This window comes from Balaenoptera physalus, assembly GCF_965194825.1.
Source record: "Balaenoptera physalus genome assembly, chromosome: 3".
NCBI lineage: Eukaryota > Metazoa > Chordata > Mammalia > Artiodactyla > Balaenopteridae > Balaenoptera > Balaenoptera physalus.
Window position 1 is genome coordinate 134,477,081 of NC_138890.1, and position 16,310 is coordinate 134,493,390.

At 39.4% G+C, this 16,310-nt stretch overlaps 1 protein-coding gene across 3 annotated transcripts in view; it reads left to right on the plus strand.

Annotated features, from left to right (window-relative positions):
• Positions 1 to 2,029: 2,029 nt before the first annotated feature.
• Positions 2,030 to 16,310, plus strand: part of SLC38A9 (solute carrier family 38 member 9) — a 112,285-nt gene continuing 98,004 nt past the window's right edge. For all 3 annotated transcript variants that reach the window (XR_014262381.1, XM_082457598.1, XM_082457597.1), the window contains exon 1: positions 2,030 to 4,921. The gene's annotated coding sequence lies outside the window, so the exon portion shown is untranslated. The remainder of the gene's footprint in view (positions 4,922 to 16,310) is intronic.

The window sequence follows — 16,310 nt, forward strand, 5'->3', positions numbered from 1 at the left end:
GGTAAAAAAGAGGAAGAGGGTGCTGTGGGAGACAAGATGGGGCCAGAGGCAGAGCCTGAGACAAAGAAGCCAAGGAAGAACAGCCTGAGCCTTCAGGAGCCATTTTACCTTTCTTTAATCATTTGTTTGCCTCAGTTAATCTTAAAGTCTTATTTTGCAGAGGCAATTTTAGACTCCTGATAATTTCAGAAAGCCTCAAAATACCCATAGAAATAAGCATTCCACTCAATTCTGGAAATTTTTGAGCTATTGTAGTCCAATTCTGTTTTAAGAAAATTAAGTTTGGGGATTTCAAAAGTTCCCCATAATGACCATTGATATTCTCAATTGCCTTTGGTCAGGTCAGTCCACTTAATTAGAAGTGCACAAGGGGAAGGACCTTGGTTTTTTTTTTTTAACATCTTTATTGCTTTACAATGGTGTGTTAGTTTCTGCCTTATAGCAAAGTGAATCAGCTATACATATACATATATCCCCACTCCTCCCTCACCCTCCCTTTCCCACCCCTCTAGGTGGACACAAAGCTGATCTCCCTGTGCTATGCGGCTGCTTCCCACTAGCTATCTATTTGACATTTGGTAGTGTATATATGTCCATGCCACTCTCTCACTTCGTCCCAGCTTACCCTTCCCCCTCCCCGTAGGACCTTGGTTTTAAACATAAAATTGGCTAAAGTCCCTGTAGAGGGTGTGCCCTCAAAATACTTAGATAACTGGGATCTCATTTTCTAGATGTTTTTCCTCTAGAGTAAAGAACAATTTTCAAACAGTTTAAACAGCTTACAGCACAATAGGTTCAATTCAAACAGCTTGCAAGCTCATCCCAGACAGTCTTAAGAAGACAGCTTGGTCCCTGAGAAGCCAGGACAAAGGCCCTTCCTCCCTCCCTTCCTTCCCTCCCTCCCTCCTTCCTTCCTTCCTCCCTCTCTCCCTCCTTTCTTTTGCCATTCTCCAGAAAACAGCCCTTCCAAAGGAATGGGCTGAAGGCTAAACCAGCAGTTTCATTTGAAGCAGCCCCTTCCCAAAGAAATTGGGCCAAAGTCATTTTCAGTTAACTTCAGTTGAAACATTCTGATCTCAGGATCAGACCAAAGTGCCAAACGAGTACTCAAAACAAGGCCTTACCAAGAAAGATGAAACCTTTAAATAAATCCCAAATAAAGCTGGAGAGCTTCAAATGCAAAAAGGGTGTGAGCTCAGATCCAGGAGAAAAGGGGAAAGTCCTCTCCTTTGAAGAATCCAGCTAATAAAGGAAAATTTCCACTCTGTGTTCTCTAGGCCAGAGGGTCAGAAAGCTACAGTTCTGGGAACAAATCCAGTTAAAAACCATTTCTATAAATAAATTAGAATATAGCCACCTCATTGGTTTATATATTGCCTATGTTGGCTGCATTCACGCCATAAAGGCAGAATTGGGTAGTTGTTAACAGAGACCATATGGCTATAAAACCTAAAATACTTACTACTAGGCCCTTTACATAAAATGTTTGTCAATTCTTGCTTTAGGCCAGGAATATAATTGCTAGTGACCTGCAGTTCCTAAGCTATGAGGTTACCACAGGGAACTCACAAGGACTTCACAGAGTATTTTAAATTTTTGAGGAAAACACAGCAACATCTGTCAGACACCATGTGAACGCTTGCGGTACTTCACAGTTTCAACATTAGATCAAGTCAATTCTTTTGGCTAACGTATCTTTTCAAAATTGAGTTTTCAGCAGTTCCTACGATCTCAAGCAAGTGTTGTGCAAAATCCAATGTGGAAGAGGAAATGAAGACAGTGATGTCCCATTGATTTCAAGGTCTGAGAAGTTATGCAGTGCCCAATAGGTGTATACACCCAATTAGTAAGCAATTGTGGTTATTAAAGAATGAAATACAATCTTTTTCTTTTAATTTCCATATATATTTAAATAAACACATATTAATTTGTTTGGACCTAACCACTTAGTAAACAGAAACTAAGGACACTGAGAAAAATTTACTCAGACACTAAGGGTGACACAAACCTCTGATCTAGAAGATGATCATCAATGACTGGTGAAAACCTAAAGGCGAACTTTGTGAGAGACAATATTTGAGCCCACTGAGTAGTCTTAATATCACAAATGAAAGACTTCCAGAAATGTGCTTCCTGATGTGATGGGAAGTCTATAACACCAACTATAAAGGCTTGATTTTAAAAATCAAGTTTAAGTATGATCAAGATTCTAGACTTAACTACCAGTCAGCTAATTCTATAAAGTCTGTATTCTTTGTTGTGTGACCATTCTGTTCCATTAGCTTAGTGGTCAGCTAGTGATTTAGCAGAGATATCTTTATTAAATGCCTATAAGCAAAAAATAAAAAGAAAAAACCAGCCAAAATGCAAAAAAACTCTCCCAGTCTTTGTCAGCTAGCTGTGTTGGGGCACTCCTTCAATGCTTAGCAGGATACTTTACATTTCTGCATTAGCCTTCACTTCCTGCTTGTACAGAGTCTGAAGGTCAGCCAGAAGTGAGAGCTTAGGGTCTTCTCAGGTCTTTTCTGAGCATGGGTCCAGATCAAGGCATGCATGTGGCCTTCTGGATTCCCCAGAAGAGGAGGAAGCTTTTCAAGAAAACCCTTATTCCAGGACTTCCCTGGTGGCACGGTGGATAAGACTCCGTGCTCCCAGTGCAGGGGGCCTGGGTCCATCCCTGGTCAGGAAACTAGATCCCACATGCATGCCTCAACTAAGGAGCCCGCCTGCTGCAACTAAGATACGGCACGACCAAATAAATAAATATTTAAAAAATAGAAAACAAAAACCCCTTACTCCCCAAGTATCTGCTTCCCCAGCCTCTTCCTTCCTAGGCTTTTTGGCCTGTTTATTGTTTGTCCCAACTGTTACACCTTACCCTGGTGGCAGTGGCTAATACATTTGCTTTAAATCCTTTTGACAATCCTGCCTCAGCCCTGGGAGGCTCCAAGGCTGGGGAAACAAAGGTAAGCCCTTGAGCCACACCTTCAGGACACCACCAGATAGGTCAAAACACAAAATTACAACTCCTTTAGAATAAGGTCCATATTACTCTCTCTGGTACCAGCAACCTACACCAGGAATGTGGGCTGCTGTCCTCAAGGCCACTGGCAAGCTGGAGATAATCACAGAGCTTTCTTGCCAAAATTCAGCAGTCTTTTCTTAAGTGTTCCCCTGGTTGTTGTGAGTTTTTTATTAGATTCCAGAGTTCCAAAAAAAAGCTGATTCTGACAGTTTCACCAGGTTATTCGTTGCTTTTGTGGAGGGAGAGTTTTCAAGTTCCCTATTCAGCCATTTTTGCTGACGTCATTCCATACCATCTACTTTCGTGCTTCTCAGCCTTGCCTAAAAATATTTTCTCAGCCTGAAAAGCAGAGAAAGAAGAAAATTTTGCCACCATTGGAGCTATCAAAAGAATGTACTGTTAATTTGAAGGCAGGCTAAAAAGCAGTTGCAAAAGTTTTTTAATAAGGACACCATTAGCAAAATAACTTTTATCTGCCTTAAAGGCAATATTCATCACATTACCTGCCTTGCATTTGTCAAACCCTCAATAATAGAGGCAGAGTTCGAGAGCATAGGCTTTGGAAGAAGACCTCAGTTTGAATTCCAGATCTTCTGCCACTTGATAGTTGTTTGGCCTTGGGTAACTCTTAAAATTCTCTAGGACTGTTTCCTTATTTGTAAAATAGGGATAATATACACTTCTAGAATCATGGTAAAGACTTAATGACGTATTTTATGTAAAATGCTTGGCACTCAGTTTTAACTATTTGCTAAATTTGGTTTCTTTCATTTGGGATTAACACATTACACTACATTGTTGGATTTTTCCTGGTTGTTTTGCTTAAAAAAAAAAAAAAAAATCCACTGGCTTCCTACGTAAGAAGAGCTTAGGTATTGCCATATGCTTTTCAGGAGACTTACCTTAAGCTGACTTTTTATAACAAGCACACCAGTTTTCCTTAGACTGTATGTTTATTTGGGGTGGCTGTCGGAGAAATTGTTAGGGATGGGGAGAGGGTGCGTAAAATCCTACCAAAGCCCTTCTTTTAGCCTAGTGACTAAACTGCCAACACGTAAAAAACAAAAAACAAACCTAAATGTCTAGACAAGGGAGAGAAAGTGCCAAATCTAACAATTTTTTTTTTCAAACCAGCTTCCCTTGGTGTCCACAGGGTGCAAGCACGTGATGAGAGTACAGAGCACCAGCCAGAACAGCCTGAGATGACAGACAGATAATGGGAGGTCAGCCCTAGATGGAAATGTCACATCAGCCCTTTCTCAGGTGGCCTCCGGGGTGGTCAGGACTGCAGGAGATCGCGTCCCTCCTCTTCGATGTCTTAAGGGCAGGCAGGCAACCGACTCTGGCGCAAAGGTCTGGCTGCAGATAAAACGCGATTAGCCCACCTGCGCCGCCCTTCCTTCCGAAGCCGGAGGGCTGGGCTCTGCGGCGGGAGGCGTGTTGGCTGTCGCAGAGCCCTCTGGGAGTTGTAGTCCGCGGCGGCGGGAGGTTTGACTGCGGCAGCCGGCTTAGCGCTCTCAGAACTCCATCCCCCGCTGGCCCCCGCGGCCTAGGCCGCTGCCTGTTCCTGTTCAGGGGACGAGAAGCCTTGCTGCAGCAAGTTGAGAAGTTTGGGGGAGGGGGGTCCTCCTTCCCGCCGAGCTCTCTGAGATTAAGGGCTTGGCCTGCTCAGGTAGAGCACGTACCGGGTCTTGCAAACTCATTTCCCGGCAGGGAGCGGAGGGAAAGGAGGGACGCGGCTGCTAAGGCTGAGCTTGCGACGGAGTCGGCTGTTACCCGGGGAAGTTCTTTAGGGAGACGCCTCGGAACAGTGGCTTCTTGCGGGAGCGGTGAGGCCAAAGCCGGGGCCCGCGGAGACCGGTCCGGAGAGGCGGCGCGCGTTCCTACAGGGCTCGGGTGAGAGCAAGTTAGGGCCTCCGTCGGAGGCTGAGAAAGAACTCGAGGGGCTTTGGGAGTCGGTGTCTGCCGGACCTTCGGGAAAAGGCAGGGTTACCGTGGGTGAACACCCGAGTGAGAGGAGGAGGGAGGAGGAGAATTGGGGGAATTGCGGGAATGGGAGCGCCCTTCTCTATCCCGAGTAGGAGAGAGCTAGAGAGGGGAGGTGGGGAGGAAGCTCCTTTGGTGCCTTGAGCTAGGACCGCAGATGGGGTGAGGGCTGAGACAGGTAAGTCCTCGTCACGCTTTTCCCCGGCTCGATTGTGAGAGACAGTGCCCATAGTAGGTGGCTTGACATATTCCTGTCTTGGAATAATAGAGCTGGAACGGGCCTTTGAGAGCAGCTAGTCAAGCGCATTCTCTCATTTTCCAGATGAGGAAACTTAAGTCCACCGAGTTGAAGAAACTGGCTCGCTCACCACCAGACAACCGGTTAATGGCCAGCTTGACTAAAACCTAATTTTCATGACTCTCAAGCCATACCGTAATCTATTGCTGAGATCAGTAGATTAGCAAACTCTAGAACCTGTTTCCCCTCCTTTTATCTTCTTACTGCTTGTCATATGCAGGGTAACAGGCAGCCCCTAAAGGGAAAGGCTTTACACTTTGCAGTAGGTCAAAGAAACCCTTGTTTTATCTTGAACAAAAATCTCCTTGCCTCACAAACAACTACAAACTTCATATTTAGAATAAAGGTTGGTAGCAAGCTAAGATGTCACCTATAGTTTCTTTGCCTCGAAGAAAATAAAGTTCACCTTTCCTTTCCCACTGTATGCCCACTAGAGCTCTGAAAACATTTAGCCTTAGATTTCCTCTCTCAATCTTAAATGCTACATATCTCAGTTACATACATAAAAATAATGCTGTTTATTGTGATTTTTATAATACCCTAAATAGTTACAATAAAGGGTAAACAGCATAGGAGGATGGGTATACCTGAATTACAAATTAAAATAATGATTTATAGTATTTTTTTAAGAGATACGAGCATAAAAGTAAAAAACAAAAAAAATTGGCTGTATTCCCTGTGTTGTACAATATATCTTTCTAGCTTATTTATTTTATACATAATAGTTTATAACTCTTAATCCCCTACCCGTATCTTGCCCCTCCCTGCTTCCCTCTCTCCACTGGTAACCACTAGTTTGTTCTCTGTATCTGTAAGTCTGTTTCCTTTTTGTTATATTCACTAGTTTGTATTATTTTTTAGATTCCACATATAAGTGATATAATGCAGTATTTGTCTTTGTCTGACGTTTCACTTAGCACCTTCCACGTTCATCCATGTTGTTGCAAATGTCAAAATTTCATTCTTTTTTATGGCTGAGTAGTGTTCCATTATACATATACCACATCTTCTTTATCCATTCATCTGTTGATGGACACTTAGGTTACTTCCATATCTTGGCAGTTGTAAATAATGCTGCAATGAACATTGGGGTACCTGTATCTTTTTGAATTAGTGTTTTCATTTTTTCTCAGATATGTACTCAGGAGTGGAATTGCTGGGTCATATGGTAGTTCTATTTTTAGTTTTTTGAGAAATTGCCATACTGTTTTCCACAGTGGTTGCACCAATTTACATTCCCACCAACAGTGTATAAGGGTTCCCTTATATCTACATCCTCACCAAGACTTGATATTTCTTACTTTTTTGATGATAACCATTCTAATGGATGTGAGGTGATATCTTATTGTGGTTTTGAATTTCCCTGATGATTACTGACGTTGGCCATCTGTATGTCTTCTTTATAAAATGTCTATTCAGATCTTCTGCCCATTTTTAAATTGAGTTGTTTGTTTTTTTGTTGAGTTGTATGAGCTGTTTATATATTCTGGGTATTGACCCCTTATCAGTCATATCATTAGCAAATATTTTCTCCCATTCAGTAGGTTGTCTCTTTGTTTTGCCGGTGGTTTCCTTTGTGCTGCACAAAAGCTTTTAAGTCTGATTAGGTCTTATTTTGCTTTTATTTCCTCTGCTTTAGCATACAGATCAAAAAAATATATATATGTTGCTGTGGCTTATGGCAAAGGGTGTTCTGCCTATGTTTTCCTCTAGGAGTTTTATGGTTTCCGGTCTTACATTTAGGTCTTTAATCCATTTTGAGTTTATTTCTGTATATGGTGTGAGAAAATGTTCTAATCTCATTCTTTTACATGTGGCTGTCCAGTTTTCCCAGCACCACTTATTGAAGAGACTGTCTTCTCCATTGTATATTCTTGCCTCCTTTGTCACAGATTAATTGACCGTAAGTGCATGGGTTTATTTCTGGGCTTTCTCATCCTGTTCCATTGATCTATTTGTCTGTTTTTGTGCCAGTACCATAGTGTTTTGAGTATTGTAGCTTTGTAGTATAGTCTGAAGTCAAGAAACATTGTTCCTCCAGCTCTGTTCTTCTTTCTCAAGATTATTTTGGCTATTCGGGGTCTTTTGTGTTTCCATACAAATTGTGAAATATTTTGTTCTAGTTCTGTGAAAAATGCCCTTGGTATTTTTATAGGGATTGCAATAATCTGTAGATTGCCTTGGGTAGTATGGTCATTTTAACAATATTAATTCCAATCCATGAGCACAGTATACCTTTCCATCTGTTTATGTTGTCTTCAATTTTTTTCATCAGTGTCTTATAATTTTCCAAGTATAGGTGTTTTGCCTCCTGAGATAGGTTTATTCCTATGTATTTTATTCTTTTTGATGCAATGGTAAATGGGATTGTTTTCTTAATTTCCCTTTCTGGTAATTCATTTCTAGTGTATAGAAGTGCAACAGATTTCTCTATATTAATTTTGTATCCTGCAACTTTACTGAATTCATTGTTGAGCTCTAGTACTTTTCTGGTGGCATCGTAGGATTTTCTTTGTGTAGTGTCATGTCATCTGCAAAGTGTTAACCTTTTTACTTCCTTTCCAATTTGGAATCCTTTTATTTCTTTTTCTTGCCTGATTGCTGTGGCTAGGACTTCCAATATTATGTTGAATAAAATTGGCAAGAGTGGGCATCCTTGAGTTGTTGCTGATCTTAGATATCCACCTTAATTTAAAATATAGTTTTCATTAATATTTTATATAGAATGTTTTTACTCCTTACATCCAGGGGATACTTTTTTCAAGTTATTTAGTGAAATTGACAGTTTTAGACTAAGGATATTTAATAGGACTGTCAATCCTAGTTTTGTAAATTAGTGGGTCAAAGTAATCTCAATTCTGCCTTTAGTTTTAATACTTAAGACCAAAGAAGTCAACTGAATTATTAATCAGTTTTATTACATTAAAAAAGGAACTGAAAAATCAAGCTTCTGTTTTTGCATATCAGCTAACTGTTCTGATGAAACTACTTAGCTTATTCACAGTTCCTTTTATCTTAGTGAGATTTTAGTAACAATTGCTATTGAACAGTGTACACTTTATATTCAAGATCATTTCTGATGCTCCACATTTGAGTATATACGTTATATGGCTCTATGTTTCAAACAGTCAACTAAACTTTTTACCTTAAAAGAATAAATCTTGCACTGATCTATTACAAAGCTAATTTGGGAGTCATGACTAGCAAGTGGTGTAGATATGAGCTAAAAGTGAAATGAAGAACAGAAAATCATAATTGGTTATTAGCATCCTGCTAGGTTTTATTATTTAAGTGATTTAGGACAAGTTACCTGACTTCTTGACTTCATAAATTATATTTTTTAAGTTTGTTGAGGATAGGGACCATGAGTTTTTTTTTTCTTTCTATTTTTCTCAGTACCTCAGTACCTTGTAGAGGCTCATTGAGAACTTGTTGGATGAATATATTGTTCAGAGTTTACCATTACTCAGTATTTTAGTTGTCTCATCTTAAAATAGATCATCATTTTTATGTTCATACTCTTTATAAGATACAGAAATAAGGCCCTTCTTGATTGGAAATGGTAATACAGTAGATCTTGAACAACACAGGTTTGAACTGCTCAGGTCCACTTATATGTGGGTTTTTTTCAATATTATGTACTACAGTACTACACCATCCATGATTGGTTGAATCTACAGATGCAGAATTGCAGATACTTGACTGTCAAGTTATACACCAATTTTCAATTGCAGAGGCACAGTTAACTCCCTCATTGTTGAAGGATCAACTGTATTTGGTTTTGCCTTTTTTGAAAAGTTACTGTTAAAATTACTATTATTACTTTATAAGGTAATACTTTAACATTTTTATTTAACATTATTTATCTTCAGTAGAACTAAGTTAATGAGAGCTTTGGCTTAATTGTTGAACAGAAACACAGAAGAGCAGAATAGGGAAATGGAAAGGAAAGAAACAGAAAAGAAAACACATGCTGGGGAATAAAACATGTTACCAACATCTCTATCACATAATAGTGGCATGTTGGCAATATTTGCTTAGCTCTTTGTTACTAAGAAGAATTTTTCATTTAAAAAAAACAGGAAAAAACTCAAGAGGCTGCATATGTTTTAAAAAAAAGAAGTATTTTTATTTGGTTTTTGAAAGGAATAATAATACATTTGAACATTTATTTTCCCATTACAAAGTACTAAGTATAATATGCATCATGTCATTTAATTCTCAAACACCCCAGTGAAGAGGATGTTATTATTTCCATTTTGCAAATGGGAAAATAGTCTCGTGGAGGTTAAATGGTTAGTCTTAAATTACACAGGTAGTGAGTGGCAAATATAGGACTCTCCCTCAGAAACCCCATTTTCTTTCTACTTTGCCGTAAATGCTACAATTAGAAAAATAAGATCAGTGGACATTAAACTCCATTAAACAAATACAGCAATAATAAAACTATACTTGTTGAGTAGTTTGGACTGTAACAAGAAAGAGAAGTAAAGGTGAAAGATAAAAGAGAGGAGGAAAGGCCAAAGAACAGGAAAAACAGCACAGCATAGTGGCAAAGAATACAGGCTCTGGACTTAAACTGTGTAGGCTTGAATTCGAACTCTGCCACTTACTAACTTTGTAATCAATTACTTACCTTCTCCTTGCTTTGTATCCTTTTCTATAAAGTGAAGGTAATAATAGTAACTTATAGGTTGAGAATAAAAGGTATAAAGCACTTGGTTTTGTGTTAAAACCTGTTTACTTCATTTTATGGAGTTCCCTTTTTTTTAATAATTGTGAAATACAACATCCTACAAAAAAGTGCATCGAACATGAATATATTGAATAATTATAACCAAATGGCCATGTAACCACAATCAAGTTAAAGAAATAGAATACTGCCATTACCATATAAGGTCCCTTCCTATCTTTCCCTAACACAACCTCCTATTTTCCCCCTTAGGGCAGATTTCTCAGTCTCAGGACATTTTTGGCTAGGTAATTCTTTGTTGTAGGAAGCTAGCCTGTGCACTGTAGGATCTTTAGCAACATCCCTAGTCTCTACCCACTGGGTGCTAATAGCACTTCCCTCAGTTGTAACAACCAACTGGGTGAGGCCAAATTCCTTACTATACCACTCTACAACTCTCTACCTGCTTGTGTGGTGAGTAAACTGTAAGGGTACAAACAGAGAGCTCCACTGTAGAAATCTTGGTAACAAATGATGGTAGTCAGAGTCTGGATATATTTGAAGGAAAGCCAACAAGATTTCCTAATGGATTGAATGTAGACTGAGAAAAAGAAGTTATGAGAGATTCCAAGAATTTTAGCTTGAGCAACTAGAAGGATAGAAATACCATGAACTGAAATCAGGAAAACAATGTATGGGGTAGCTTTTCAGGATAAAGTCAAAAGTTCAGTTTTAGACAGGTTCCACTTGTGTATTATATCCAAGTAAAGACGTTAAGTTGGATATATACATATACCAAATCATTATGTTGTGCATCTAAAATTAGTATAATGTTATATGTCAATTATATCTCAATTTTTAAAAAGATGTTAAGTCGGTAGTTGGATATGCAAGTCTGAAATTTAGGAGAGAAGTTTTGGCTAGAAATATAATGTGAAATTTGTCATTATCTAGATCAATAGAACTTTCTACAATGATGTTTTATACCTACACTGTGCAATATGGTAGCCACTAGCCACATGTGGCTAGAGTGACTCAGGTACTGAATTTTTTAAAATTTAATTTTAATTAATATAAATTTGAGTAATCACTTGTGACTAGTGGCTACTGAATTGTATAACACAAGTGACGATATTAAAACCATGAGATTGGATAACATTACCTAAAAATTGAGGTAAATAGAGAAGAGTGCAAAGACTGACCCTTGAGACTACAATTTTTTTTTTTTAATAAATATATTTATTTTTGGCTGCGTTGGGCCTCCACTGCTGCACGCAGGCCCTGTCTAGTTGTGGCGAGCAGGGGCCACCCCTCGCTGCAGTGCACGGGCTTCTCATTGCAGTGGCCTCTCCCACTGCAGAGCATGGACTCTAGGCATGCAGGCTTCAGCAGTTGTGGCACACGGGCTCAGCAGTTGTGGCTCGCAGGCTCAGCCGCTCCATGGAATGTGGGATCCTCCCAGGCCAGGGATCGAACCCATGTCCCCTGCATTGGCGGGCGGATTCCTTAACCACTGTGCCACCAGGAAAGCCCGAGACTCTAAATTTGAAGAAGTCTGGAGACAAGGAGCAAACAGTGAGCAAAGGAGACAGAAAAGGAGGAGGGACCAGAGAGATACAGAAAAACCTGAAGCCCTGTTGAATCAGTTTATTAAAGAAAAGAGTGATTCCTTGTGGCAAATATTTCTGATAGGGCAAGCAAGTTAAAGACTGAGAAATTGAGTTTACCAATATGGAGGACATTGGTGATCTAATAAGAGCAGGTTTTGTGTAGTGATGGGGAAGATAGCCTGATTAGCATGGGTTTAAGAAAGAATGGGAGGATCTTATCTATTTTATGCTTTCTATTTGTCCTACCTCTTTTACATTTTTTTCTCCTTTCTTACCTTTCTTTAGGTCATTTATTTTTTAACATTCTCCTTTCTCCCTCTCCTAGGTTATAAGTTATATATTGTTTTCTATTATGTGAGTAGTTACCTTTAAAATTACACCATACATCACATCAAAGTGTAATGTTGATCTGGACAATACAAGGGCTTTAGTACACTTTAATTCCAAGAACTTCACTTGATCTTTTCCCCCTTTGGTCTGGAATTTTAATTTTTTTTTCCAACTCTGTAACATATTGTTTATTGATTCTGCTTGAATTCATTAAACTTCTTGAATCTGCAGATCGTTATTTTTTATGAATTCTCGAAAATCCTAAGCCATTATCTCTTCAGTATTACCTCTGCTATCTCCTCTCTTTCCGGTTCACCAATTACATGCATGTTAGACCTTCTCATTCTATCTCTTGTCTTCTAACCTCTCTTCCACATTTTCTGCCTTTTTTTTTTTTCTCTCTCTTTGCTGTGTTCTGGATAACTTCTTCTGATTTATCTTCTAGTACATTAATTTTCTCTTCAATTTCTTTAATAAAGGTTGCTAATTTTATTTATTCAGTATTATTTATAGATTTATTTGTTATTAAGGTACCGTTGGCTTATAAAATTGTTCATTATATTTCTACTTCTGTATACCCTACAGTGTGCTCACCACCAAAAATTTACTTTCCATCCATCACCATACAGTTGATCCCCTTTACCCTTCTCTCTGCCCCTTTCCCTCTGATAACCACTACTCAGTATTCTTGGTATCCATGTGTTTATTTTTGTTTAGTTTGTTCATTTATTTATTTAATTTGTTTTGTTTTTTATATTCCACATATAAGTGAAATCACACAGTATTTATTTCTCTGACTTATTTCACTTAACATAATATCCTCAAGGTTCATCCATGTTGTCATAAATGGCAAGGTTTCATCTTTTTTTATGGCTGAGTAGTGTTTCATTGTATGTATATGCCACACCTTCTTTATCCATTCATTCACTGTTGGACACTTAGGTTGTTTCTGTACTTTGGAAATATTTCTTGCACTATTGAAAATAGTGCCGCGATGAACGTAAGAGTGCATATATCTTTTTGAATTAGTGTTTCTTTGTGTAAACACCAAAAAGTGGGATAGCTGGATCATATGGTACTTCCATTCTTAATTTCTTGAGGAATCTCCATACTGTTTTCCATAGTGGCTGCACCAGTTTACATTCCCACCTACAGTGTGTAAGTGTTCCTTTATATCTACATCCTCACCAACACGTGTTATTTCTTGCCTTTTTGATAATAACCATTCTAATGGGTGTGAGGTGATATCTTATTGTGGTTTTTGATCCCTAATAATCCCTAATAATTGATGATGCTGAACATCTCTTCATGTGCCTGTTGGCCACCCGTATGTCTTCTTTGGAAAATGTCTATTTATCTCCTCTGCCCATTTTAAAAATCGGGTTGTTTGGTTTTTTTGTTGTTGAGTTGTAAGACTTCTTTATATATTTTGGATGTTAACTCCTTATTGGATATAGGGTTTGCAAATATCTTCTCCAACTTGGTAGGTTGTCTTTTCATTTTGTTATTGGTTTCTTTTGCTGTGCAGAAGCTTTTTAGTTTGATGTAGTCCCATTTGTTTCCCTTGCCTAAGGGGACATATCTAGTAAGATATTGCTAAGACTGATGTCAAAGAGCCTACTGCCTGTGTTTTCTTCTAGAATTTTTATGGTTTCAGGTCTTACATTCAAGTCTAATCAGTTTTGACTTGATTTTTGTGTGTGGTGTGAAATAGTGGCATAGTTTCATTTTTTTTTTAATGGTTGTCCAGTTTCCCAACACCATTTATTGAAGAGACTATCCTTTCTCCATCGTATATTCTTTGCTTCTTTGTCATATATTGTCCATATAAGTGTGGGTTTATTTCCAGGCTCTCAATTCTGTTCCATTGATCTATATCTTTTTCTGCCAAAACCATCTGTTTTGATTACTGTAACTTTGTAATATAGTTTGAAATCAGGGAGTGTGATAGCTCCAGCTTTGTTCTTTTTTCTTAGGGTTGCTTTGGCTATTGGGAGTCTTTTGTGGTTCTATATATTTTTTAGATTTTTTTTTTTGCTATTATATTTCTATGAAAATTGTGCTTGGGATTTTGATAGGGATGGCATTGAATCTGTAGATTGCTTTAGGTATTATGAACATTTTAATAATGTTAATTCTTTGAATTTATGAGCACATTATGAGAATATCTTTCCAGTTATTTGTGTCTTTAATTTCTTTTAATGATGTCTTATAGTTTTTATTGTTCAGGTCTTTCAACTTCTTCGTTAAATTTATTTCTAGGTATTTTATTCTTTCTGTTGCAATTGTAAAGGCAATTATTTTCTTTTTTTTTTTTAATAAATAAATTTATTTATTTATTTATTTTTGGCTGGGTTGGATCTTTGTTGCTCCACATGGGCTTTCTCTAGTTGCGGCGAGTGGGGGCTACTCTTTGTTGTGGTGCGCAGACTTCTCATTGTGGTGGCTTCTCTTGTTGTGGAGCATGGGCTGTAGGTGCTTGGGCTTCAGTAGTTGTGGCTCGTGGGCTCTAGAGCACAGGCTCAGTAGTTGTGGTGCACAGGCTTAGTTGCTCCGCGGCATGTGGGATCTTCCCGGACCAGGGCTCAAACCTGTGTCCGCTGCATTGGCAGGTGGATCCTTAACTACTGTGCCACCAGGGAAGCCCCCAGTTATTTTCTTAATTTCTCTTTCTGATAGTTCATTGTTAGTGTATGGAATCACAACAGACTTCTGTGTATTAATTTTGTATCTGCAGCTTTACCAAATTTATTGATGAGTTCTAGTAGTTTTTTGGTGGTGTCCTTAGGATTTTCTATGCGTAGTATCATATCATCTGCAGACTATTAAATTTTACTTCTTCCTTTCCAATTTGGATTCCTTTTATTTCTTTTATTTCTTTTATTCCTTTTATTTCTTTTTCTTGCCTAATTGCTCTGTCTAGGACTTTTTTTTTTTTTTTTTTAGAGGAGGGGGAAAGCACAAAGGCCGCAACCAACCAGACCCCCTGGCCCACTCCCCATGCCAGGGGTGGCAGAGGACCCGGGTACAGACGTGTTCAGCAGCACACACATGCTGCTCCTGCCCTCCAGCCCAGAGTTCCCCCCAGGAAAGGGATCCGTGGGACCGCCCTCCAATGCCCCCACCATCCGCACTTGCCTTTCCCCTTTCCCCATCCCAGCCTGTGCGCTGGGCCCATGGCAGGGTGTGGAAGAGACGTGGTGCACCAAGGCGGGAAGTGCTACAAGGGGCGCCCCCGCCTTCCCTCTTGCCACTTCCTCTGGCGGAATGTTGCCTTTCGACCTGAGACCCCTGGCCTAGGTGGAACAGGCACCTCCCCCGACCGACCGATGCAGGCCAGTTCGGGGACATGCTTGCAAGACCCACCACTGTTCCCATCATGTGGACAGGGGCGGTGAGGATGGACTGAGGATGCTGCCTGCAGGGGTGGGGGGAGCATCCAGAGAGGTAGGAAGAAGGAGATGGATGGATGCCATCTTTTAATACTATGTTGAATAAGAGTGGTGAGAGGGGGCATTCTTGTCTTGTTCCTGATTTAGGAGGATAGCTTTCAGTTTTTCACCATGGAGTATGTGTAGCTGCTGGGTTTGTCACATATGACCTTTACTATGTTGAGGTACCTTCTTTCTATACCCACTTTATTGAGAGTTTTTATCATAAATGGGTGTTGAATCTTGTCGGATACTTTTTCTGCATCCATTGATAAGGTCATATGGTTTTTGTTCTTTATTTTGTTAATGTGGTATATCACATTGATTGATTTGCAGATAATGAACCATCCTTGCATGCCTGGAATAAATCCCACCTGATCATGGCATATAATCTTTTTACTGTATTGTTGTATTTGGTTTGCTAATATTTTGTTGAGGATTTTTGCATCTATGATCATCAGAGATATTGGGCTATAATTTTTCTTTTTTTATGTTGTCTCTGTCTGATTTTGGTGTCAGGGTGATGTTAGCCTCGTAAAATGAGTTGGGAAGCATTTCCTCCTCTTTGGTATTTTGGAAGGGTTTGAGAAGGATAGGTATTAAATCTTTGAATGTTTGATGGAGTTCACCTGTGAAGCTGTCTGGTCCCAGACTATTGTTTTGTTTTGTTTTTTTTTTAGACTTTTTTTTGTGGAGGGGGGGTATTTATTTATTTATTTATTTATGGCTGTGTTGGGTCTTCTTTTCTGTGCGAGGGCTTTCTCTAGTTGCGGCAAGTGGGGGCCACTCTTCATCGCGGTACGCGGGCCTCATTATCGCGGCCTCTCTTGTTTCGGAGCACAGGCTCCAGATGGCGCAGGCTCAGTAATTGTGGCTCACGGGCCTAGTTGCTCCACGGCATGTGGGATCTTCCCAGACCAGGGCTCGAACCCGTGTCCCCTGCATTGGCAGGCAGATT